This window comes from Microcebus murinus, chromosome 14 (genome assembly GCF_040939455.1).
Source record: "Microcebus murinus isolate Inina chromosome 14, M.murinus_Inina_mat1.0, whole genome shotgun sequence".
Taxonomy (NCBI): domain Eukaryota; kingdom Metazoa; phylum Chordata; class Mammalia; order Primates; family Cheirogaleidae; genus Microcebus; species Microcebus murinus.
The window spans coordinates 61,688,641-61,715,033 of record NC_134117.1 but is presented as its reverse complement, the minus strand read 5'-3'; the positions used below and the strand labels follow the sequence as shown (position 1 = coordinate 61,715,033).

General features: G+C 50.6%; 1 long non-coding RNA gene across 1 annotated transcript; it reads right to left on the bottom strand.

The window, feature by feature from the left end:
- Positions 1-21,619: 21,619 nt before the first annotated feature.
- LOC142875662 (uncharacterized) lies at positions 21,620-26,344 on the bottom strand. Its single transcript, XR_012922980.1, has 3 exons — positions 26,198-26,344; positions 24,087-24,183; positions 21,620-22,413 (listed from the first exon to the last, which is right to left on the bottom strand). It is a non-coding gene; the product is annotated as an uncharacterized LOC142875662 (long non-coding RNA).
- Between the last annotated feature and the right edge of the window lie 49 nt (positions 26,345-26,393).

Genomic DNA, 26,393 nt, shown 5'->3' with positions numbered 1-26,393 from the left:
AGCTCTGACCGTGTGGGACAAGCGTTGGGGCAGCAAGAACGGGGCACCCTGGCTGTGAGCACCAAATGTAGGACAGTGGCATCATCTTGAAAGACAGGGGCCCAAGTCCTGTTTCTGGACTCAGATTCCCTCTATGCAGACACCTGTGGGGACACACGGTGTGAACAAGCCCAGCACTCAGAGTTCTCCAGGAGGACGGTGGCAGGGATGTCAGTGAGAACTTCAGGGAGCATTGGAAGTGGTCAAGTTCAGTGACTGTGCTCTGTCATGGCCACAGAGTCCACTGAAGAGTCACAGTCGACTTGGACTCGGGAGACCTGAGTTCCTTGAAGTACTCCCTAACTTGCTGAGGTTCTCTGTGTCCTCACTTGGAACCCAAGGGGTCAGATGGTGTCCCTGAGGTCCGTTGCTGTGTTGCATGTGATGCCCTCTGACCCTGCAGGTTCGCATGGCCCTCCTGAGGTTCCTGGAGGCGCTAGGGCAGCGTGACTACCTGACCCTTCCCGAGGGCAGGGTGGTCATAGATTACCTCCTGAAGCTCAGCCAGTGGGACTACTCAGTGAGCAGGGCCAGCCCTGAGGGGGCCTGAGGCAGCAGAAAGGCTGAGAGGAGGGGAGAGAAAAAGGGCAGGGTGTGGAGCAGAGCAGGGACAGGAGGCTAGGCCGGCAGGACTAGGGTCGGGGGACTTTGCCCTTCCCAAACCTGGTCAGTGGCCCCGGGAAACCTTGTCCCATGCAGGTCAGCGGGCATTGCTTCCAGATTTTAGTTCTTTCCTTCTTCCTCCAGAATGAAGCGGACATTGGACTCATGTCTTTGAAAGTCCTGCAGACGGTACAAACATCAGGCGTCACACAGGCCTCTGCATTCCTCCTCTCCTGGCTCCCAGCCCACTCCTCTGTCCCCCAGACTGCCTTCTTCTCCCTGCCCTCCATCTCCCCCTTGTCCTCTCTCTTCCACCCTTCTTCCCTCTGTCTCTTCCCACCTGGGGCCTGGGCCTCCTCTGAGAAGGGGTTCAGGGGAGCACACGATGGTCGCTGTGTGGTGAGTCTGGAGTTCGAGTCCCTCTGCCAACGTCTGGCTGTGACCTCTTGAACAAATTGCTCTATGGGCTGACTTTCCCCTTATGTACGAAAGGGGGATATGATATGCCCTGTCTGCTCACAGCAGCCTCCAAGGGTCCCTGGGGGCCCGGGAAGCTGCTGTGCTATGGAGGGGTCAACAGGCCATGGAGGGCCCTGCTGGGAGGTCCTGTCCTCCCTACAGGCAGCCACTTTCCCTCCCATGAAGCCGAATCCTAATCTCTGGTGTTTCTTCTGCCTGTTCATATGTTCCCCAGTGAAGGCGATGACAAAGTCACACCATTCAAAATTTCAAGAAAGCCCTCTGTCTGACCAAGTCCTTCCTGGTGTTATTTTAATAAGCACCATGGTGACATTTTACCAACCCGGGGTGAGAGGAGAGAGAGACAGGGTCAGAGACAGACAGCATAGACCTGTCTGGAGAAGAGGCGGCTGCAGGCCTCATAGGTCCCTGCAGGACAAACACCCAAGGTCATGGGGTTGGAGGTCACGTGGTGGTGCTGAGTCAGGTCTGGCACTGACCCTCTGGCACATCCCCTCCCAGGTGTCCTTGCCCAGACTGATCAGCCTGCTATCTGAGCCCAGCAACACCTCAGCCTTCATGGTCTTGAGTGACAGCGCCACAGAGGTGGCTCTGATGGAACAAGCCCTGGGGCAGCCCCCCTACTTGTAATTTCCACCTCAGGCGAGAATACAGGGAGGGGAGACCATGGGGGTTGGGGGGCCAAAGGGCACTGGGTCTGCCCTAGGCATGGTACGGGGGGCCCAGGTTGAGACCCCTTGGGCATGAGGGTTCGGTCTGTGCTATGCTGAGGCAGCGAACCCCACGCCTTAGGCCAGTTGGCCAAGGGTTAGGGCCACAACCCAAGCCCTTTGGCCCTCAGCAGGGGTGGAAGGGAGCCTTCTCTGCAAGATAGCCGTCCCCCACACGCCCTCTGGCCTTCGATCCTCACGTTCCAACCCTGGACACCAGGAGTGGTAATGACCAAGTGCCACAGACGACACACACAGTATCCCGAACTTAGTGCCTCCCCTGCCCCAGCTCTGGCCTCAGTCTACACTCCCCACCCCTGACCTGTCATCCCAGTGGGGTGAGGGACGGGGTGAGGATGTCCGCTTCACTCTGTGTGGGTGACAGTTTATTCTGTCAGCTAGAATGGCAGTGTTTGTGCTTCAGGCTGAGTGGCAATGTCCAGGTCTCCCAGCTCACCTTCTCCACGATGCCTGTGCCCCTGCCCTGCCCTGCAGAGGGTGGGCTTCTGGCTGGGGCTGGAGGTGGGACCCCTGGAGCTGGGGCTAAAGCTGTCCTCTTCCTTCATCATCTCATTGATGTAGATGTACAGGTCCTTGTCTTCTAGGAGATCCCCGCACAGAAACATACTCATTTCACCAGCACACAGTACTTCCTATAAAACGAAATAAACACAGGAGACATGCTGGGGGCCATTGCCACAGCCCTCCCCCTCTCCTCCATGGCCAACCTGGAATAAATGCCTCCCTCACTCCCAGCCAGGGAGGAAAGACTCAGGGGCCCTTGATCACATTCCTCCAGTGCTCAGTCAACTACTTCCTGGAGATTAAGACAGAATGCTGAATCTGTGAAGAAGCCAGTTATTTCTGTGTTTCTCAACATTAAAGCATTGGTGTGTCCAGAGAAATCTGGAAAGATTCAGTGCTGTGGGGCATGGCGTCCACAGCCATTCACATCCTCATTTGCCTTGAGCCTAACTGACCTCACAGCCTCCAGCTGTGTTTAACACTTTCATAGACAAAGTGACTACTACAAAGAAAGATAAACTCACAGGCTACTTTGCCTAACTTCTAACATGAAAATCTCTGCAAAAGCAACCAGTCACAGGGAGCAAGACCACCTCTCAGTTGCTGTAATCACGCTCCCTCACTATTCACACACATAGTGCCCACTGGACTCTCAAATATCTCCATTTGGCCACCTCCAAAGCCTGGAATAGCAGCTCCTCCAGGAAGCCTTTCAGGATGGAATAGGGCACGAAGGGAAATGCAAAATCAATGCCATGAACTTACTGGGTTCTATCAACCATGGTCCTGGGAAAAAAATAAATACTGTAGCTCTCTCGTGAGCCAGGAAGAAGGGGATTGAAATCAAGAGCAGTCTTCATACTTGTTACCAAGTTTCTCCTTGGTTGTACATTTCCTGGAAGGCAGAGATCATGTCCTCTCCATCCGTTCCATGCCCACTTGAAGCTATGCCAATATCATGCAGCCCATCCAGGGATATATGTGGGGGCTATAGCAAGAAGGAGCCTAGGAGAGCCCCAAAACCAAACCTGTACTACCACTCTCCTGCTGCTTGGATCCCACTCTAATGCACCTATGAAAGGTTTGCAGATGTGCTCTTGAAGATGTCCGCCTCTGGGGTCAGGGAGGGTATCTGTGAGGACCTTTGCAGCATTCTGCTCCCATGTCTCTGCAAGGCAGCATTTGCATGCCACAGCTGCTCCACTTTACACCGCTGTGGACACGTGGAAATCATGGCACTCAGGCAGAGAAGCATGAGCACAGCTTGTAAGAGTGAGCATACACAGGGGAGCATACACACCCATACCTTACAGATACCTTTAGTGTGCTTCTTAGTTTTCCCTGGCCCCCATTTCCAGTACAGAGGAGAGCCCCTGCCATAGTGTTTTGTCTTGAGGAAATAACAGCTTTCTCTTTGGCTCCAGACTACAGAGTTGTCTTCAAAGACACTGAGCTTTGCCTGGAACAGCTTCCCAATCCCGACATGACCTTATTTCTGTTTCCCTGCTAGACCAAGGTCTGCAAAGAACTTCTGCTCCATTTTTATAGCATATTTTGTCCCCTCTTATGAACCTATTTTCTCTGAGAGGGCTTTTATCTCCCACTTTCCTCCTTCAGTCACCATCTGGAAGACACACTCTACCATCCTGGTCCCCACACCTCTCTCACTGCAAGCTATTTCCATGTCAATCTAAGGACAAATGTTCACAACTTTAAAACCAATTGTGTTAATATTAATAGATCCATCATTCATCCTTACTAACCTGGCCTCACGAAGACAAGTGATAGTGTCAATCCATTTAGAAGGGGGAAGGTAGTTGCTATTATGTTCTTCCAATTATAGTTTAGGGGACATTGAAATGACCAGAGACACACACAGGTGGAGGGATTACCATAAGGAAGATGACTTGAAAACACTAGGAGAATTCAATCCTGAGAGAGGAATATGTCATTGAAAAGTCATTTAAGCATGACAGAAAGGGGAAGAATAAAGGGACGTCACACATTCTGAGCACCTGCTAGGTGCTAAACCCTCTGCAGGCCCTTTTCCTTTTAGGCTCTCCTTGGATCTCCACAACACCACAAGGATCAGCTGTGTACTGATGCTCAACTGTGCTCACAGTCACAGCTAATGAGGGAAGAGCCAAGGGTTCAAACCCAGGTCCACATGACTCTGTTCCAGTCAAGTGCTCTGTTTGCAGGGGAGAACTAGCAAAAGTAAAAGGGAGTTATGCTGAAAGTGTACGTGGTAAAAGTTAAGAACTGAGACTGTCTGGGAACACCAAGAACAGAAGCTGATGACAAGGTGGGACTTCTTGCAGACTAGAACTGCGAGGTGGCTTGGATTTCAAGACAGCTCCCGGAACCTCACTGACGGGTAAATGCCCTGTCTTTTCAATCTCCTTCTCAGGCAGGTGCGAGACGGAGCCACAATCCGACTTCTTCAGCTGGCTCAGAGTTTATGATTACCTCAAATTTTCATCTCTCTACCTTGTATCTTCAGCTAGAAGGACAACATTAAATAATACAAAATAAACATCATTATTATTTTCCTTTACTTGGGGTGTTCATTAGGGATCTCATTATTCCAGAAGCTGCACCAGCTAAATGACAGTTCAAGAAATGTTTAGGTCAATCAGAGAATAATGGATTCACTAAGGCCCATCAAGGGCACGTGGTGTAACTTTCTCAGACCTTCTGGTGGTGACTACTGGAAGATAACCATGAGCTCCCAAACAAGTTCTCCTCAGAATTTTCCCCCACGGCTAAGGCTCACCCAGGCACAGGGAATGTCATGCGCATTATACCAGCTAATATTTGTGAAAGAACTTCAGTTACATGTGAGTTGTCAAACTGTTCAATTTCTTCAGTGCTCGACTATCAGTATTACATACTTACTGAGTAAGAACCGTTGTTATGGAATGAACTGTGTCTGCCCAAAGCCATGTGTTGAAGGCCTAACCCCCATTGTGAGTCTATGTGGAGATACCGCTTTCAACGAGGCAGTTAAGATTAAATGAAGTCCTAAGTGTGCCGTCATAATCAACAGCATGGCTGGCTTTATAAGGAGACAGAGAGTCAGAGAGACAGAGAGAGAGAGAGAGAGAGGAGAGTCCTCCCACGATGTGAGGACGCAGATGGAAGCTGACCCTCTGAAAGCCAGAAAGAGGCCAGGCCAGGAACCACACCTGCCAGCACCCTGATCTCAGACTTCTCAGCCTCTGGGGCTATGAGAAAAGAAATCTGTTGTCTAAGCCACCTTCTCTGTGGTATTTTGTAGTCGCAGCCCTAGTAGACAGAGGCAACTGTCTCCTAGGGACTGTAGTACTGCTGTGCTCCTAAATGCTGAACTTCACACCTGGGAAACACCACAGCCCCGAGGGAACAGCTTTTCTGCACCTGGGGGTAACCCAAAGCCACATCAGACTGCAGTGCTGCCAGGCTCTGCCAGCTGGGGGACAGCCTGGCCCATGACACCCACATTCTCACCTTCCTGTCTCCTGACTCCCCTCCCATCTGCATCCTCTGAGCTCTCACGCCGTGTGGGACCCAACAGCTACTTATCACTATTTACGTCCACTCCGAGGACACTGCCGCCAGCAATCTGCTCAACTGCACTCATCCGGGTCCCTTTACCGGCCCTGCTCCGCCTTGATTCCTAGGTGTCCGGGCCAGTGGAACTGCAGCGCGCTGGACAGGATGGGCTCTGGGGTCAGGTGCCAAGAGTGGGATCCCAGCTGTGGCCTTGCTGAGGTTCCTACCTCTAAGCCTCAGCTGCCGCACCTGTGAAATGGACGTGGTAATAGTGCTCACCAGCGCCTGTGGAGAAACCTACAGACGACGGAGGAGAGAGTCCACGAATGGGTTCTAAGACCGCCAGAAAAGGTCAGTTTTGAGAGCGCTAGGCCAAGCCCGGGGAAGGTAAGAACCTGACAGGCAATACCAGTTAAATTTCTCATGCACACTGACAGTTTAACTGAAGGTGGCGCATTCCTTGGTGTGGCCTGCCTTCTCTCATTGGCCTCTCGACTGTCAATCAGACACTGGCTCCGCCCCTGCGGTTCCTGACCCTTATCTCTTCTGCTTCGCCCCGCCCCTTTGCCAACTTGCTCTCACGTGAGCACAGCTGCTCCCTTGACCGCGAGGCCACGCCCCCGTTTGCGCACTCAGGAAGCCATCCTGTCAGCCAAGCCCTGACAGAAAACCTTTGGTTCATCTCAGACTCCTTCCCCTCAGTCAGCTGCTGGGCTCTGGAGGGAGGGATGGCGGCTCTGGCTCTCCACCACAGCTAAGTGTGGGACTCAGGAGAAACCTGGGTACCAGCAGAGCACTCAGCGTTCAGTGACTTGTCCCAGCTCTGCCCAGGGCAGCTGGAAATGGATGTAAAGTGGCAGCTCTGCCCCATCAGCGCCACCCGCCTAAGCAGGCGTTTCCCTGAGCTTCCTCCTCCCCGTGCACAGGGGAGCCTGGCGGTGCCCAAGTCCCGCTTAGGGCTGTGAAGTAGCGCTTCTATTCCGTGGTGGTCTATATTTTGGGAAAAAAATTCTTCCCCAGGTGAATGTTTTTATTTTGGAGTTAGTCCAAAATATTTTTGGGTTGATATGTGAAAACCTGAGCCTAATTCTTTCAGAGCTTTGTGTTATTCAAGGATGAAAGACGTTCATATTAAAATGTACTCCGCCTTTTAGCAGGGACTGTGGCCATTAGCGTGTTCACACATCTCAGAAACAGCCCGGGCTACACAGTCAGGGCTTGGCAGAAAGGCAGTTCTCAGGGAGAAGGTTAGATGCAGGTGAACTGAAGGGCAGTTGGGCAGTTGGTGCAACTGTGGGGTCAGGACCTGCTACCTCCCTTTCACAGCATGGCGCCTCAACCCAGGAAAAGCTCCCTGAAGCCACTGGCGCGCCCCGTGTGCGTGTGCACGTTGCACATGCCTGTGTGTACGTGTGTAGTAAATGTGTGTGTGTTTCCGAGTGTGTCTGTGTTGGCCAATGTACAGGTGTATCTGTGTGCAAGTGTGTGTGTTTACACTTGTGTGCGTGTTTACACGTGTGTGAGTCGTGGCAGCACGCTCCGTGGGAAGGGCATTCTGAGACCCAGCAGGGCTGTCAGGGGCCGTCCCTACTCCTCTGCTGTCCCTTCCCTCTCTCAGGAAACTAGAGCGCTGCCGCGGGTGCAGCCAGACTCTTCTGCAGTGTTGGCTTCCCACGTGGTGGCGCAGGTAGTGGCTGATCCCCGAAAGGTGGAGACCAGCCCCAGCTCCTGCCCACTGTGGCCCCTTAGGTGAGGCTGTCTGGGGCCAAGGGAGTGCGGGCAGATGGGTGGCAGTTGGTGGGGAAGAGGCCCCCCAGGCCCCCCAGCTGCTGACATTTGCCTTATCTGCTGGACTGTCAGGGATGTTCCCCTCCCCCAGAGCCTTTTCCAGGACTGCTACTGGCTCATCCCCCCTGCTGTGCCGCTGCTGCTCTGGGCTCTGCTGTCTGTGCAGCAGGAAGGTAAGTGATCCCTGCCACCCGGCCCTGGGGCCCCCAAACACGCCCAGTCTCTGAGGAACCCCAACATGTGAGAGCCCCATGATCCTGCCTTTGGGCAGGTTCCCTTTGCCTCGGACGTCATCACGTGAGCCAGGGGAGGGCAGTTTCGGTCCCTGCAATAGCAGGCCATGGAGAGCCTGGGCTTCCACCACACCTCAGCCCCGGCTTGTCACAGATAGTTGCCTGGGACGCCCTGGACATGGGGCCAAGGCCTGCCCTGGTCCTGAGAGAAATGACCTCAGCCCATGGAACAGGGCTGCCTCACACAAGCTTGTCTTCTGGAAGCCCCAGGCGGAACGGGCCAGGAGAGGGCTCCAAGTTACCCTGAAATTGTCCATGCCTGAGGGCAGCTCTTTGAAAATAAGATTTTGGTGAGGGTGGCAGAGTGATTGCCTTATGGAGGGCACTTTCCAAGGCTCTGCCAGGCCCTTGCCACCGCCATCATGTCATGTCCACCTGTAGTTCTGTTAGCCAGAGTGACCATCCTCTTTTACTGATGGCAAAACAGAGGCCCAGAGAGGTCCAGGAAGTTACCTGAGGGCATCCAGAGTTCGGGGCAGCATCCAGGGCTCTTTGAAGTTAACTCCAGCTCTTTCCTGAACCGAGGGGGACCCACCACTCTGCTTTGTAGACCTTGGCTCCCTTCTAGCTACTCTTGTCCCATCTAATTTGACCTTGTCCCCCGCAACCATGAAAACCTTGGGGGGGACAAGTGACTCCTAAGACTTCTTATGGGTCCCCAACTACTCAGATGTGGGGAGGAGGTGCAGGTCTCTCCTCTTTAAGCCTTTAGTGTGTGGGTTCCAGGGTCTAAGGTGGGCCAAGCACTAAAGAGGATGGGTGTCTGCGGGGACATGCAGCCCCTGCAGAGCACAGGGTCAGCCAGCAACCCCAGTCCTGGGGGTGCAGCGCCAGACACCGGCCCAGGCTACCGATCCTGGATTGCTGGATCCAGTTATTATAACCAGAAATCCTGACCCTTCCCTCTGTATTTCCCTGCTACCCTGGGGCTGCAGGGCACCCTCGGAAGGTGTCGTGGGATCTGAGAGCAGGTGGCCCTGGGTGGGTGCTCACCAGATAGTCCAGAGGCCCTGAAGGGGAGGGGCGGGGCTCAGGCTGTCTCAGAGACCAGTAGGGGCCGAGTCTGCAGAGGTGCACGCGGGGCAGGGGGCAGCGGGCACTGGTCCTGAGGGGCGTCTCCTGCACCTCATCCCCAGGGGTCTTCCTGCCTCAGTGCCCCAGAGCCTTCTTGAGGCCTGGGGCTGAGATGACGGGGAAGCAGTGTGACAGACGATTATCCCCTGCTGTACGTGATAATTAGACTGATGCTAAAAATTTATTTTAAAACGTCAATGTTTGCAGAGTCACAGAATCCAAAGGAAGGTGACTGTTCCAATATATAGCTGTTTCATACCCATTTGTTGTCACTTTCCTACTGTTGGACTTGATGTCCCCTTTCTGGAGCCTGGAGATGTTTGTTTAAAACACGGAGAGGCAGGAGAGTACTGGGAGGGGCAGCTGCACCACCCTACGCCCCCAGTGCTCACGGTTCCAGCCCACGCGCCTCCCAGGGAACCTGCAGCCTCCTGCCAGGCAGAGCAGATGCCCAGCTGGGCGGGCTCAGGCACCCTGAAAGGCTCGAAGCACACAAGCCCTTGGGCCCTGTGCCCTGTCGGGCACCCGTGGAAGAGGCCTTCCTCTCAGCTGTGCACCCTCTCCCCTTCTCCCCAACACCAGCCCTCACTCCCACCCACTGAGACTGGGGCACCTGCTGGCGCTGCCGCTCTCTCTCTCAAACTCTCCAAGCGCTCTCTCTCTCAATCTCTCTCTCTGACTCTCTCACGCGCACACACGCACGCACACGCCTGTACCTGCAGGCTGAGCTGGCCGATTATCGTGGCCACACAGCGAGCCCCAGTGGCGGAACCCAGTAGCGTCTGCTGCGGGGAGTCAGGGGTCTGCGCTTCCCGGAGGGTCCTGACAGGCAGGCGGAGCAGGGTGGACACCGCCTCTGGCTGGGGCACACGCGTTCCTGGTCTGTACACGGGTGGTTAGAACAGGTCCCACGCTCAGGGACCAGGGCAGTCTTCACTCAGGTCTGCAGTCCCTCAAAGTGTCTGAGATGTGCATGCCGGGTGTCCCCTACAGGTGAGATTCCTTCAGTCCCACAGTGACTGCTTCTCACCTCCCAAACGCCCCCCCCCCCCCACTGCCTCACCCCTCAGTCGCCTAGCATCTCGTCTCCTGCTGAAGACATGACCACCTGCAGGACAGTTGGGAGGACGCCAGCCTGTCCCCACGTGCCCTCTGTCTCTGCCCTTTGATCCGTGGACGCTGGCAGAGAGGGCCTGCCTTTGTTTCCCTCCTCACTGAAGTCAAGTCTGCAGTGTGGCCAGGCTCCCATGCCCGCCCTCTTCTCACTGACCCCGCCCCCTTTCCCTGCATCTCCTGCTGCTCCCAGCTCTCCCCTGGGACTCCCAGAGCTCCCAGCATGCCCGCCCTCGTGCACACCCTCCTTGGCCCTCGCCCTTCCCCTCCAGCTCCCCCCCATACCCACGCCAGCTGTCTGCCCTCCTCACATGGCTTTGTGGCCACCTGCTGCACCCACCCTGAAGAGGCCCCCAGGTGGCCCCTGTCAGTGGTAGCATCAGTGGCTGGTGGGCCTTCAGCTGTGTCCTACCTGTAGCCCCTGTACCCGGCCAGGCTGTCTCCTGCAAACGCCCCCTGCCCTGCCTTGCTAGGCGGCTTCCCTTTGTTCCCAGGTGTGACTTTGCTCTCTGCCTTTGAACGGCTTCTCTTCTCACTGGGCAGCCACCATGCACACATGTCGGGGCAGTCACAGGGGAAGCCCCACTGGCCACTGACACCTCCATCTGCAAGTTTGCTGCTGTCTCTGCAGAGTAGGGCTGGACGCAGGGGAGAGACCCTGTGACGTGCTGGGTCTGGGGAGGGGAAGGGCACTGGACGGCAGGGCTGGAGGAGCTGAAGACAAGCACTGAGAATGCCCGGTCTTTCCTGGGATTGTCCCTGGGGATTGGGGCTGTGTCCACAGGTCTCCTGGGCTAAGAGGGTGCCGGTGCTGGTGGGTTGCAGGGCACCCCGGGGACCCTGCAGGGAGGGAGCAGAGGGCACAGCCAGGGTTGAGGGGGACAGTCACTCCAGCTGCAACCTCCCCTGGGTTGAGTGGAGCAGAAATCGAGTTGAAGTCCTGAATGGAGATGGCTGAAACGTGGCCTTTCTACCTGGCCCCCTCTGCACCCACGATCCCTGGAGAACACGGGAGTGAGGATGGTGCTTTTGCCTTAGTCGTTCATCTCAGCCCCCTCTCTGGTTCTAATTCAGGAAGGACACAATGTGCAAGAGGAACGTACAGTGGTGAACGGACATATCTTCAGGGCCAGGGAGACTTTCTCACTCCCCACACTTCTCTGACTGCTAATCAGAGTCTACAGTGCCACCAGTTAGGCCCATTGCCTTAACATAGGCCTTGTCCCTTATTTAAATGCAAAACGTCCAGGGGTGTGGTTAAGTGTGACTGGTCACTCACACCTTCCTCGTCCTTTCCTAAGAGGTTTAGATGCTGAGAAAAGTGAGAGCACAGCAACCTAAGAGGAGCGAGACCTTGGGCAGGAGGGGAGGGCTGAGAGCAGGTGAGCACCCAGCACACACACTGTCCCCTGGCGGAAGGTCCCGGGGTTCAGATCTGCCCATGTAATGCACCATGCCCCATCAGCACAGCCCACCAGGCCCTGCTCGGGTTGGGCAGCTCCGACCCTGGAGCTCTTGGTCATGGCGGCCAGGAGGGACGCCCACCCTTGACACATCTATCCACATTTTTACCAAAATCTCAGTCACTGCGCACCTACACTGTGCCGGTCCCCAGGCTGGGTGCAGGGAACACAAAGATTCAGACACCCCAGTGATGTTCCCAGGGAAAGAGAAACGCCCCAGTGCAGTGACAGGAATGCTGAGAGGGGAGCAGGCAGCAGGAGAGGCAGCTTTTTTTTTTCTTTAAATTTCTGTTTAATTTTTCATTGTTCATTATTTTCAAATGTACACAAAAATAGAATCAACAGTGTAACAAACTCCCTGAAGCCATGACCAAGCCCTAGCCATTTTTATTAGTATTTTTATCAGTATTATGTCATCTATCTCTTCCATGTTTTTGGACAGAGGATTTTAAAACAAGTTCAAGATATCACACATTTCACCCATAAATCCTCCTGCATCTCTGATACGAGCCTTTCTCAGTCACCGCCACAGCAGTGACCCTGACTCCCAGCAGCACACCTGGGCCCTGCCTCGCTCTCCTGCCCCTTGGGACATCACTCGCCCCAGAACGGAATCCTACATCCTACATGTGTAGGAGTCTCCCCAAGGACCTGCGACCTCGGGCCATGACACACCAGGGGTTTCAGACCTGAGCCCACCAGCAGACCCCCAGCTACAGATTCCTGGATCCCCCAAAGTGTGGCCAGGTGAAAGCCATGGGAGGTCAAAGAAGACAGTATTGTGCTGTGCCGCAGGTAGGGGTGGCAGCTGAAAAGCCATTTGGAAACGTAGTCGTGCTCTGTGGCACACTTGCTGCTCTCTTCTCAGTTTCTGCCCTCCTGTGACTGAGGCTTCATGACGAATGCACACTCTTTCCTGGCTCCTATCTGCTGTCCCCAATGACAATTGGCCCCACAACCCAGAACCACCAGGGATCCAAGGCTTCGTCGAACCCATGCACTAGGGGGGAATGGAGTTGGTGCCATTTGCCTGTGGTGTGGCTGCCAGTCTAACCACTGCGGGTGGCATCCTCCTAAATCATAGCGTCAGGAAGAATCCCCCATGGGCTAGGTCTCAGTCAGAACCAAGGGCTTCTCCCCAAACCTCCAGAGTTCTCACCCAGGCTGCCGGAATGGCAACCCAGCCACCGGAACAGGGACAGGCCCAGGCCTCTTCCCAAGGGCCACCAGCTGCCCAGGGACTTCCCCTCTGCCAGGCTCTTGTCCCTGTGCTCATGGTTGTAGAAGGGGCAGGCAGCCTGCTTCTCCTGCCTCCTTCCCTCTGGCGCCTCCCCTCAGCTTCATTCTTCTTCTCTGAAGCTGGCACAGGCACAGGGAGCAGAGCACAGAGGACGGCGGCTGTCCGTGGGGCCAAGAGTCGCTTTGTCATGTTGAAACCCATTTCCAGGGGTTGGGGCGACACAACTCTTCCACGTGTTGCTCACTGTGGTCCCATCAGGAAACTCTGGGATGTGACCTCATGTTCTCCATAAAGGGCCTATGAAATCATCTCCAAGGCAGGGACAGGACTAGACACTGACCCCAAAGGCAGGAACTCCTTTCCTAAGGAGAGGGTCCCCTGGAGGAAACCGGGATCTGCTCTGCCGTTTCTCCCTTTCGAGACGCAGGTGGTCTTCATTTCCCACATCCCTGGCCCACATGGCCCCAGATCCTTGGTCACATCCAGCCCTGTCCTCAGTGTCTCCAGATGTCCTGCGGCTGTACCCGGGGCGCGTGGCTGCGTGTGGCTTCTCCGCGTCTGCACACAGCAGCGTGGACAAGCTGCGCGCACCCAGGCCCTGCCTGACTTTGTTCACACGCAGGCTCTACGAGGCAGGGGAAGGGAAGGGGCGAAGACTCGGTGCTGCCAAGCGACACACAAGCGACCGCCCAGACCTCCTGGCCCAGCCCACCCGCCTCTCCCTTTCCTTCCAGTGACTGACCGCTCAGGCCTAGAGGGCTGCGCAGCCGGCCCCACGCCCAGCGCCTTTCTGGGCCTGGACAAGGAAGACGAAGGCACAGGGAACAGAGCGGATGCCTCCTGGGCCTTGACACTCTGCTGCTCTCCACCTGCCGAGAGCCGAGGGGAACATCGGGATGTCCTTGCCGAAGGGACTCCTGTGTACTCTGTGCATAAGGTGGCCCGCAGGGAGTGTGTCCAACCGCAGTCAAAACCTGCTCATGGAACAGACAGCGTTTCACAGAGGGGACTCGAATGCGCCTGCGCACTGGGGCGCCGCAGCCTAAGACGCTGAGGGCACGAGGACAGTGACTGCGACAAACCAGCCCGAGCAGGAGGACTACATCTCATGTCAGGTCTCCTCTAACCAGGGGCCAGGGACGCCCCCAGTGTCCTGCGGCTCCAGCAGTGCCAGGGAACACCCACAGGAGGCAGCTCCTTCCCGTAGCCGGACTCAGCCTCTGATCCGGCTGCTAGGAGGGTTTGGCGACCTAGGGAAAGCGTGTGTTCCCTGGGTGGGGGCTCTAAGGGTGAAGATTCTGCCAGTCTGGGGACGGGGGTATCTGGGGAGGGGGCGTGACACACACCCAAAGGGAGAGCAGGACTCAGCTAAAGATTCTCTCTGCTGCTCTTAGGCTTGGAGAAGAGGAAAATAGGGGAAATACCTTCCTTTAACAGAAAACAAAAGGCTTAAATGAATAAAAACAAATATGTTTAAATCTGAGACGCGTCAGGGCTGCCATGAGTCACAGCACTGCGTGCAAACGGAAACGCAGAGAAAAGCACCGAGAGTGGCAGGGCGGCGCCTCTGCCCGTCCTCCCCACGCCCCACTAGCACCGGCCGAACAGGGACCAGCCCAGGCCTCGCACAGCGTGGCTGCTCTTCAGTGCCCGGCGCCAAGCCGGGGCCTCGCTCCCAGGACAGGCCTCCCAGGGCCCAGCCTGCCAGGGGAGCCACGGGGACCAGGCTGGGTCTGGGAAGCCACAGAGTCCCTGAGCCAGAAGATCCTTCTTCAGCTGGAGGGTGAGAAGCAGCCGGAGCGACCCTGGCCCTCTCCCCAGGGTGGACGGCCCAGCACACTCGGGGCAGCCGCGCAGACGGTCACTGAGCATCTACTGAGCCCCCGACAGGCCTGGGCTCTCCATGACACGTGAGGAGGACGGAGCTCCTTCCCCAGAAGCCAACAGATCTGAGGCCTGCGGTCTGGGCCAGAAAGGAGGCAGAAGGTCCCAGCAAGGGGCGCCACCAAAGCGGAAGTGCTGCTCCTTCAGAGATGCCCCAGGGCGAACACCAGCCCTGTCTCCCAGGGCCGCCCAGCTTACCGTTCTGAAAAGAAATGTAAGTGGTTTGTCAGGTTATAGACAAACGCTGCCAGTTAACAATGAGAACAAGGTGAGAAGGTGGATAGACAGCCACCCCCAAGAAATAAAGCCAAACACTGTCCAGCATGGGACCCCACCTACTTGCCAGGGGGAGCCACCCTGGGCTCTCAGCGTCACCCAGCCCATGTGCACACAGAGCATGCCAGTCACATGAGTGCCAGTGTTTACAAGTTTTGAAAGCAAACAAATTGCTCTGAGAACACTACTCTTACTGAAAGACCAGAATTTTCCCTGTGGGTCCTTGATATGTGTTGAACTGTATCTGCTCACAGTGCCTATGTTGAAGTCCTAATCCCTATGTCTCAGAATGGGACCTTATTTGGAAATAGGGTCACCCCAGATGTGCTCAGTTATGATGAGGCCACTAGGGTGGTCCTAGTCCTTGATAAGGACTGGGGTCCTTATTACAAAGGATGCAGAGGTGCACTGGAGGAAGGGGAGGGGATGGCATGTGATGGGACACAGGGAGGAGACGGCCACCCACTAGCCAAGGAAGGGGCCTGAGAGACCCTTCCCTCAGCACCCTCGGGAGGAACCAGGCCTGCCCGCTGGCACTGCCACACAGGCAGTGGGAATGCAGAGCACAGAGGCAGCGAATCCTGGGCTCGGAATCCAGATCCTGTCCCCACCCCAGAGGCTTCTATGCGGAGAGCTGAACTCCTGGCGTCACACGAGGCTCTGCACTGGGAGGCCTGGGCCCTGGGAGGTCACGGAGCAGCACTGCGGGAGGCAGACTGAGCACCAGGAGACAAGGGACACACGTGTCTCAGTGCGCACGCAGATGTGCGAGCACATTCTCCTCAGGATGGAGACCCCACCCAGGGAGGCACAGACACTTCTGTACCACCTGGAGGGACAGAAAGGGCGGGGCCTGGGCCCTGGAAGAACCGGCTATGGGATGGGAGAAGAGGATTCTGTTGAGGGCAATGAATGATTGCCAGGGAGAGTGATTCACTGGGGAAGACAAAGTGACCCCCAGGGGGCTCTCTGTGGAATCTGAATGAGTCTTAAGGGCAAAACATCATCTTTTAAATGAGTCTGGGCAGATGTGCTGAGACTCCCAGTCTCCTGGGGAGGGGAAGAAAAGGAACAATTATTCTCCTTGGCGGGTCTGGGTCTTAGGCAGATGCAGAAACTTGCACTCCTCTGGGGGAGACAGTGGGGAGGGTGAGGTCAGAGAGACCTGGAGGCTTCTTCAGCTCAGCCTGTCAAAGTGCCACAGTTTGGAGCATCAGTTTCTGAGCCTCAACAGTCGCAAAGGTAAAGGCAGAAGTTAGCCCAAAGTGGACGACTGCTGCAATTTTTATTAAACTACACTAGATGGTGATATCATAGAATTAACTCAAAGACCTTCTTAACAAACTCCTCTCAAAACTCAGGGCTGGGAAGAACAGTTCTCCTTCTAATGCACACACAGGCTTTCTATAACTCAGCAGTGAGGCCTGTTTATATATTCTGTCTTCTTTGCGTCCACTACTAGTAATCTCCAAGCTATGGATTGTGCATTGTTTTAGTTTTCACTGGCAAGCATGTTTCGATACTTTGATTTTTTGTTCTCATTACTTCTTGCTAATTTTAAGTAAATTTTCATTAATTGCTAGAACAGCTCACAGACTCGGGGAAACCCGTGACCCTGCTGGCTTATCACAAAGAACGTTTTATATGATGCCAATAAACAGCCAGCTGAAGGGATACATAGGGCAAGGCCTGGAATGATCCCAAGCACAGGAGCTTCTGTCCAGATGCAGTTGGGGTGAGCCGCCCTCCTGGCATGTGGGTAAATTCTGATTCATCTCCCTGGAAGCCTTGAACTATCCATATGCTCCCTTAACCTTGTCCTTTTGAGCCTCTTCATTGAGACTCAAGGGAGACTTCATGGGACAGGCATGATTGACAACCATGGAAAAATGTGACTGGACAAGAAGGATCTGATCTAGACTATTAGAATGAGTGGAAAAACCCAGCAAAGCCTGTTCCTAGATCCTACTCGGCTCTCCGGGCAGCTTTCCTTCTGTCTGAGAATGGGGCTGGACCCTCTAAGAATGAGGGTCTTATGACTGAGAAGCAGATTAGCATCCTGCCTTGGCAGGTGAGAGGAGGACGGGAGAGGGTCAGGGAGAGGGAGGTTCTGTTTCCTGAGGCCTACTTCTGGGGTTTAAATCCCCCAACATTGTAACAAAAGACTGTAACAAGGGCTTTGGAAGCCACAAGCCAGGAATCCGGAACAGAAAGCGACAGGTACACATCATAGTATCACAGTGTCCTATAGATGTGTAACTTTTGAACCTTTCATATTTCAACTATACCTTTTCCAACTCCAGATATGTCCAGAGACAAAATACTTACCACTGTGCTCCAATTGCCTGTAGTGTTCAGGACAGTAACATGCTGCACAGGCTCATGGTGTTACCGAAAGCTCAGCACTTGACCTCGAGGCCCTGACAGAAGAATGAGAACAGTGGTTTGACAGAAAGAAAGAGAAGTTCATTACTTTGCCAACAAAGGAGGAAAAAGGGTAGACATTCTCATCTCAAAGTCCAAGTTTCCTCCACACCAGCAGAACAGAGAGCAGAGCTTTTAAAGGGAGGGCCCTCAGTGCTTGGCTATTGTGGTTAACTCTACTCATTGTCCACCTCTGCCTAAGACAAAGCCTGCGCTCTCCACCCACCTGGGGAGCTGGTGCCAGCCTGGGGTATCTGTGGGAGCTCCTGAAACACAAAGAAAAACCACTCACCTGCCCCTCCCAACCCCTGTGCTGAAGCAGGGATGCAGGTTTTAGTTCTCAAAAAGGAGTGGAGGAGGTTTTCAAGAGATGGAAAATATTTTTGCCATTTTTCTCAGGCCATTCTCTCTGTTACAATATCCCAGGTGCATTTGCCTACAGCATATAAGGTATGTAGTGGCTACACCATCCAGTTTGGTGTGAGTGCCCTCTGTGTTGTTTTCACAATGATGAAATCAACTAATGATGCATTTCTCAAAAAATATTCTTGTCATGAAAGGATGCATGATTGTATAAAGCATTGACAGGCTCAGATTTTGGTTTCAGAAACTAAAATCAGGAGAGCATTTCTCCTCTAACATTCCAGCTATCTCACCTACCTGCACTAGCTGCACCTTGTTCATCGGAGAGATTCGTCACTTCTCTACTGACACAGAAGATGACCCATATGGCCAGTGTCTCAGTCCGTCCGGGCTGCTATAATAAAATGCCCTAAGCTGGGTGGCTTATAAAAAACAAAAACTTTCTCACAGTCCTGAAGGCTGCAAAGTCCAAGATGAAGGAAGATGTGTTGTCTGGTGAGAGCCCTCATCCTGGTTCATCAGTTGGACGTTCTCGCCGCGTCTTCAAATGGTCGCAGGGTGCCGGGATCTCTGGGCTTCCTAAATAGGGGCTTGAATTCTATTCACGAGCGTTCTGCTCTCATGAATTACACACCTCCCAGACGCTTCACCACTCAACAGCCTCACCTTGGGGGTTTGAATTTCAAAATATGGACTTTGGAGAAACACCCACATTCAGTCCCTTGCACCTTGTGTCTTAGTCAGGGTTCTCCAGAGAAACAACCAATAGGGTGTGTGTGTGTGTGTGTGTGTGTGTGTGTGTGTGTGTGCGTGGAGAGAGAGAGAGAGAGAGAGAGTTTGAGAGACAGAGAAAGAGAGAGGGAAAGAGAGAGAGAGGAGGGAGAACAGAGATTTATGTTAAGGAATTCCCTCATGTGTGTATAAAAGCTGACAGGTCCCAATTGCGCCAGGTAGGACATGAGGCCAGAGACTCAGGGAAGAGGTCATGGTGCAATTCAAGTTCCAAGGCCATGTCCTGGCAAAATTCCTTTTTGAAATGGGAAGGGGCCAAGGGCCTCCACTCAGTTGGCCTCTAGAAGCTGACAAAGATAAGGGAACAGAGTCTCCGCTAGAGCCCCCAGAAAGTAGCAAGGCCCTACTATCATCTTGGTTTCAGCCCAGTGAGAGCCGTTTCAGACCTGTGATCTCCAGAATGGTAAAATAAATGTGTGCTATTTTCAGCCTCTGTATTGGTGGCCATTTGTTCCAGCAGTCCTAGAAAACCAGCAGCCTCTGTATTTGTGGCCATTTGTTCCAGCAGTCCTAGAAAACCAGCACAGGGAGGGGCTGGAAAGAATGGGGGGAAGCTGAGGACAGCAGTGCCGGTCTGGCCCTCGTTAAGGAGCGTGGGCACGGGAGCAGAGAGGGCTGGGCAGAGGGAGTCTAGGTCAGCAGCACATTTCCAAGAATGTTTCTGGCCAGGCCAATGTGGAGTCCCCAAGCCAGAAATCCTGCCTCTCACAGGAATACACCTGTATTAGAATCCCTGCTGTGCCGGTCCATGGCTGAGAGCAGTTCGTAGGAGGCTTGGTCTCAGCACCATACACATGTGGATCCCCAAGGGCAGCAGCTGGGTTGTCTACCGTGTGCCCTAAGTAGCCTCCCTGATCTGACCCAGGATCTTCAGTTTTAAAACGAAGACAGCCCTGGGAAAACTGGGATAGCTGGTCACCCTATCCCTGAGATTGGAGACCTGATGTGAGCACCTTCACGCCCAACATCTTTCTTATCTCTGTGACGCCCTCTTGGAATAGATTTTTGCTTATGGTGACAGTTTACGGCTAGAAGACATTCTCACCACCTACCCTGGAGCCCATTTCCCCACCCTTCCCGATCCATCCAGATTAGACAGAGTGCGAAGTTTCCAATTTAGTCCTTTGTTTTACTTCCACACTTCTCCCATAAAGAATCTGGGCCAACTGCTACGTCCCTGACCCTTCTCATCATGAGATTTGGAGCACTGGCTAGCAACATGCCTACTTTAGCTCTTGCCACAAGGGTCTCTGTTTCCACTATGGGAAAAGCAAATACTGGTTCCAAGCTCATTTTCTTATGGTTCCAGTCAGCCACTCAATGCACTTCTCACCTTCGACAGAAACATGAGTGGTCATTTCTACTTTATAAAGTCCTAAGTCTCTTTGATTTGTTCCTGCATCTGTGCCAAACACAGCATCTCTAAGTTTCATAGGGAGATGTGCCCACAGAATATGATTATAGCCATCCTCCTTGTGGTCAAAGTTTTTTCAATGGAAGCAAATTAAGTGGCTCAGTTTTCAACTTGGGACACAAATGGACTCCGAGAAGTCCTTGGATGGGAAAGAGGTAGACAAAACTTGCTATTAGCTCTCAGAACCTTGCATTTGGTGGATCTGATCTAAGTAAAGTGAGCTATACCTACATCCACTTGGACTACTAAGGTCTCCCTTGTTTCATATTTATTTTCCTATTTGTATCTTTTAACTTTTCAGTAATGAAAATATGCTGCTTCTGCATAAACCTTAGTGACTTATTTCTAGTTAAAATAATAAACTATCTTTAAATATGCTTAAATGAAATTAACATAAGGGTTTATGTAGCAGAATTAAAATAGTAAAGATATAATAAATGCAAAATATATAATTATTAAATATTAGGTTGCCAATAGAGGAATAGGCCCATCAGCGGAAAACAATACAGAGGTCAAGGCCTTACTAACATCACGGAAGCTATACAAACCACTGAGATGTGATACTGTTTCTTCAAGACATGCTTAGCGGGAAGTGAACTAGTGAAAAGAATATAACTACACATCGCACAACACATACACCCAAATACCTCCAGAGTGGAAAAAGCATTCAGTCATTTTAATGAAGCTATCATACCACTAACCTTTTTAGAGCAAAATATAAATAAATAGTTATACTATTGGTAAGTGGTAGAAGATTGTTCAAACAAATAACAATGAAAGTTACAAAAGAAAATCTCAATACATTTGGCCGCAGAGACTTATAGTCAAGTAAACTTAGTCAAAATATAGGAAAAAGCATTAACATTCAAAACTATTAAAAGCATTCTTGTGTGTTTACAGTTAAAGGATGGAATCACTTCACACGGCACCCACCAGGACCAGAAGATTTCTGGGCTTATCTTAGAGGGACAAGTGTTCAGCCTCACCCTCTTACCTGAAGAGAACGTTTGCTCTTCAGTTTTGTGTCATCGTTTAATTCACTCGCACCTTAGTGTTCTCACCAACTTACAGGTGTGATCACATTTGCATTCTATGAGGAACTTCATGCTATCAGTATTAGGCACATAGGAGATAGGAGGTAGTTTCTTTCTCCTAGTAAACATTTCTTTCCCCACTGTTTTATAATTTACATCACAAAAGGAGAAACAGAAATATTTCTCCACAGTTAAACACAACTTCAGTATATCACCTTGGTATCACATGTCATTTACAAAGCATAATGTTAACAACACAATCAATTCTCATAGTGAACAAAATTTTGGTGGATACAACAAAATGTGTGTTTAGTGGTACTAAGTATCAGAGCCTCATAGTAACATCTCATTTTTTGTAACTCATTTATTTTTAAAACGCTTTCCTTGTATGATGGTTTTAATGTCACCTAATATGGCTGACTGCATGTCAATATGTCCTTTCCCATGAATATATGATAAATATATTCTTTACTTTTCATTTTTCATTTTTATTATTTTCAGACATGAGGCTTTTCTGTGTTGCCCAGGCTGGACTTGAATTTCTGGGCTCATTTGAACCTCTGTCTTCAGCTTCCTGAATACATGGGACAAATGTACAGAGTGCTATGTCCAGCTGAAAATAGTGTAATTTGTATAAAACTTTATCAATAAGGACCTTTTCTTACATTCTACATATTCCTCTATCAGCCATTTTTTGCTTCAAGTTTTATGTGAGAGGATTCGAGGACATTTTGCAACACTAAGGAGCACTGTTCATTTAAGAATCTTCAAATCACATGAGGATGAAAAAGCACACGGAAAGTACACAGAGTGCAGACACAGGCAAGGACACGCTTTTGTGCCAACTTCCAAAACAGGAAAAGATGCCCTGTGGTTACATAATGTAACGATCAATATGTCCATCCATACACCTTATGTGAAATTAGGTGTGCACAATTGAAAACAAGTGTATTTTCTTTGTGCTATAACAATATTAAACATGTTGCTCTTCCTCAAATGAAAAAGAAGAAACGATTATGAGACTTTGGGCATAGCAGAGCTAATAGTTACACTTTAAACATGCCATTTCTCCGTGGCTTGTGCTATGCTCTCTGTACTCATGAACACATTATGCAAGCCTTTGCATGGCATGATTGACAAATTTCTTACAGCCATTCAGTCATTTCATTTTTGTGGCTGTGGTTGATTTTGGTTTTGTGTTTAAATAACCGCAAATAGTGATTATTCAAAATAATATAAACAGTCCTTTATTTCTTCTTGGAAATCCTTTAACAACCAGTTTCTTGAATTGCCACTGTCATTTTTTTCTCTTCGTCCTCCATCTTCTCCCACTTCTGCCTCTTTCATCATCTGGCTCATAGTATCTAGGAAATTATACAGAAATAACTAGCCTCTCAGGTTTAGGATAAAACAACTGGTTCTTAATATGTATCAGAACAATCGTCGCAAAATATGAGATGAGTATCCAAAATCATTGCTGTAGAGCAGTGGTCCCCAACCTTTTGTCACTAGGGACTGGTTTCATGGAAAAATGGAACTGGTTTCATGGAAACATTTTTTTCCATTTCCAAAATTTTTTGGAAAAATTTCATGGAAGACAAATTTTATTTCTCCAACTGGGGAGTGGGATAGCTTTGGGATGAAGCAAGTACATTGCATTCATTATATTTGCAGCTGCTCCCCAGCACTAGCATCACCGCCTCGGCTCCACCTCAGCTCATCAGGCATTACCTTCTCATGGGGAGCACGCAACCTGCATCCCTCGCACGTGCAGCTCACAGTAGGGTTTGTGCTCCTGAGAGCATCCAATGCTGCGGAGCTCAGGCGCTCATGAGAGTAACAGGAAGCGGCTGAAAATACAGATGAAGCTTTGCTCACTAGCCCACCACTCACTTCCTGCTGTGCAGCCCAGTTCCTAACTGACCACGGACCCAAACTGGTCCATGGCCAGGGCTTGGGGACCACTGCTGTAGAGCACTAAAGAGAAATCCTAAGAGATAAGCACATTTACGTGAAATGTGTCCACTTTCACGGACTTCTTCAGTGGAAAGGGCCATTAAAGACAGGCTCCCTCTATATGTCCATCTCCCTCAGAGGCCATGTGATCCATTCTTCCTTTTTACATCATAATATTCCTATTTAAACGTAGACCCTGCTCAGTACATACCCATCTACTCAAAAACAAAACTGTCCTCCTTTGATCTGAACATTTGTTAGGTTCACAGTATACAAAGAGAAACATGAACAACATACATGAAACAAGACAAACATGAGATCTGGAAAATAGAAAATATGAGATAATTTTCCACTTTTGATGACATGAAATACTCTACTTCATTATTATAAGTCCAAAAATCTGCATCTGATTGCTACTGGATAGCAATTCAACTGGAAAACTTTATTAGGTACCTAGTAAAGAAAGCCCAGCATTACTACTTCCTTCCTAAGGGAAGGCAAAGTGATGGCCACCCATTTTTAACTATATTGTCCTATCTCATAATAGGGGGAAACTGTGGGTTTTACTTATGCAAGCTTGGTGTGGAAGGGAGTTGACATGGATGTGATTAATGACTAGAAATCATTAAACACGAGTTCGGTTTCACTGTTTCTCCATCTGCCCCAGTCCCTGTAAGCCCATCAACAACCTCTTCTAGTTTTGCAATGAAGTCTGAAGGCTTCCGGCATTAAAACATTGACATATGAAAGATCCATGTAACTCTGTATCCCACGAGGTTGAATTTTAGTAAGAAATTAGTAGTGCATTTATGCAACATATATGATTTTGACCCTGAATGGCAGTGACTGGCTGGGCAAAGATAAAGTGCTTCTTGAGTGAAATGAATCCAGAACACCCCACAGAATCTCCCATGCTAGAGATCTGAAATTTATCCTTGTGTCCCCCTGACAGATCCTTTGATGTGGCAGATACTCTGCTATCCTGGGTCACTATCCTACCTTGTATTTTTTCTTCTTAAAAAGAAATCAGGCATTTCGCTACAAGGAGACATCCCTCCAGTCTTTTGACTGTGATACTCACCAGGGTATCAGAGATGAATAAAGTCATTAACATTCCCATTCTCTACAGCATTTTATCACTCTTCAGAGAGTCTGGCTCATGTGTTCAAGTGCTCTGCCTGATGGTGAGGGAATTAGGGTAGTTAATCGGCTGAATATCTGTAATATTCACATGTAGTAGGTGCTACCTCTAAAGCATTCTGTGAGCCTTAGAGAGGTGAAGCTGTTCAAGTTTTCTAGAACTCATCAGGTAGGGCAAGGCAGACACAGAAATAATAAACTAGACAGTAGCTTCTTACACAGTGCAAATGAAATGCTGGGGAGGAGCAGAGAAAGCAACTGCAGATGCATCCTGAACAGAAAGGGCCGGGGGAGAGACTAAGAAGCATCAACATGGACAGGAGGACCATGGAGAGGTAGGGAAATAACCAAGGACATGGCACCACAGTGAACCAGCATGACGGGGACAGCAAAGAATAAGGACCTCACAAGGTCATTCCTGAATTTTAACACAATCATATAGAAACACTTTCAATAGAATAATCTATAGAAACGATTTCAATAGACTAAAAGGGGAAATAGGAGCTCTACTTGACTAAACGCAGTTACCAGATGAGATTGTATCTTATTCTAGTTATCAGTTTAGCAATAGTGTGGATAATTGTACTAAACCCATAGATTCGTTCTTTCAGTATTAGCAGTATGATTTTTAGTAAAGTTTATGGAAAAATAACATGACTAAATTGCATAGAAATTTTAAGAGGCAAACTGAGCCATAGAGTACAATAAAAAATTATATCAAAGAAATAAATACCAAGACAAGAGAACTTTGGTTAAAATAATAAACATAATTTAAATGTGATGTATATTCACACACATATCAAATACATGTTTGCTGTGATGGAGATTATAAAAATATTTGAGATGTTAAAATTTATAGGAATGGAATTATATCAATAACAAAATGTTCAAATAATAATGTATTAATAAATGTCACCACTATCTTTGACTCATGGGTTGTAATCAGAATGCAACATTATCTCTCACTGTAACTTTTCAATTACATATTCATGTACTCATCTGCCCCAGGCTGGGAACATGATTCTCGAGTTATAAAAAGCTGTGCTGTTGCTTAAACTGACAAAGCCATGACACAGAATGCCAGCCCAATACAATCATATAAATGCCCGAAAGTCAGCGTCAGTCAGCTGGGCAGTGCTGCAGGCCGGCCACCTGCGGGGAGGGTGGACAGCAGACATGCTCCTTTTCTTCTTCCCTGCTTCATTGCGTACGTCCTCCCTCAGCAGCCTAAACGTGGTGGTATGGTTTCTGATCCTGCCACGGTCACAAGGGCAGAGAGTGGTTGAGTTCTTATCTGCCTGGCACTGCTGTGAGGTGATTTTCAGCAGTTTGGATATGGCATTCGTTTTAGAGCTGCCCCTCTCAGGGGCTCTTCCGTGCCCACCCCTGTTCCCACCTGCAACGACCTTGGCCTGAGCAAATGCCCTGCACTCTGGCCTTTCTTTCCTCTGAGCTCCTAAGGACACCAGAGGCCCACGTTGGCTTGTCCTGTTCTGAAGCCTGTTTACACCCTTAACAGGGCCTTTGTCATAGGATCTCAAATAAGTACCCCATCCCCACAATGCCTCTCTTGCTCTTTTGCACTTGACCAGCATTTGGTCATCTGTAAACATGCAAATATTCTTTGCAAAAACAAATGCTGAGAGTGCAGACTAGACTCCACTGACTCAAGTCAACTAAGAAAGGGAGGAGAAATATTTGAATGCACAATTCTCAGGCAGATATACAAATGACCAATAGCACAGGAGAAGATGCTCAACATGACCAGTCACTAGGAAAATGATCTAATGGGGATGGCATTAACATTTTGGCAAGAAGAATTTAAATGTCAATGATATAAGATGCCATTTCATATTCAATAGAAGAGCTCTCTCCCTTCACAGAATATTCAATAGAATGAACATAGTCAAAAAGGCAGGCCAAGCCTGATGGCTCCTGCCTATAATCCTAGCACTCTAGGAGGACAAGGTGGGAGGATCGCTTGAGCTCAGGAGTTGAAGGCCAGCCTGAGCAAGAGCAAGACCCCATCTCTACAAAAAACAGAAAAATTACCTGGGCATGGTGGTGTGTGACTGTAGTCCCAGTTAATGGGGAGGCTGAGGCCGGAGGATTGCTTGGGCCCAGGAGTTTCGGTTGCAGTGTGCTATGATGATGCTACTGCATTCTACTGGGCTGACACAGTGAGAGTATGTGTCCACAAAAAAAAGATAAAAGAGAAAAGGCAGACTATAAGAAATACTGCAAAAGA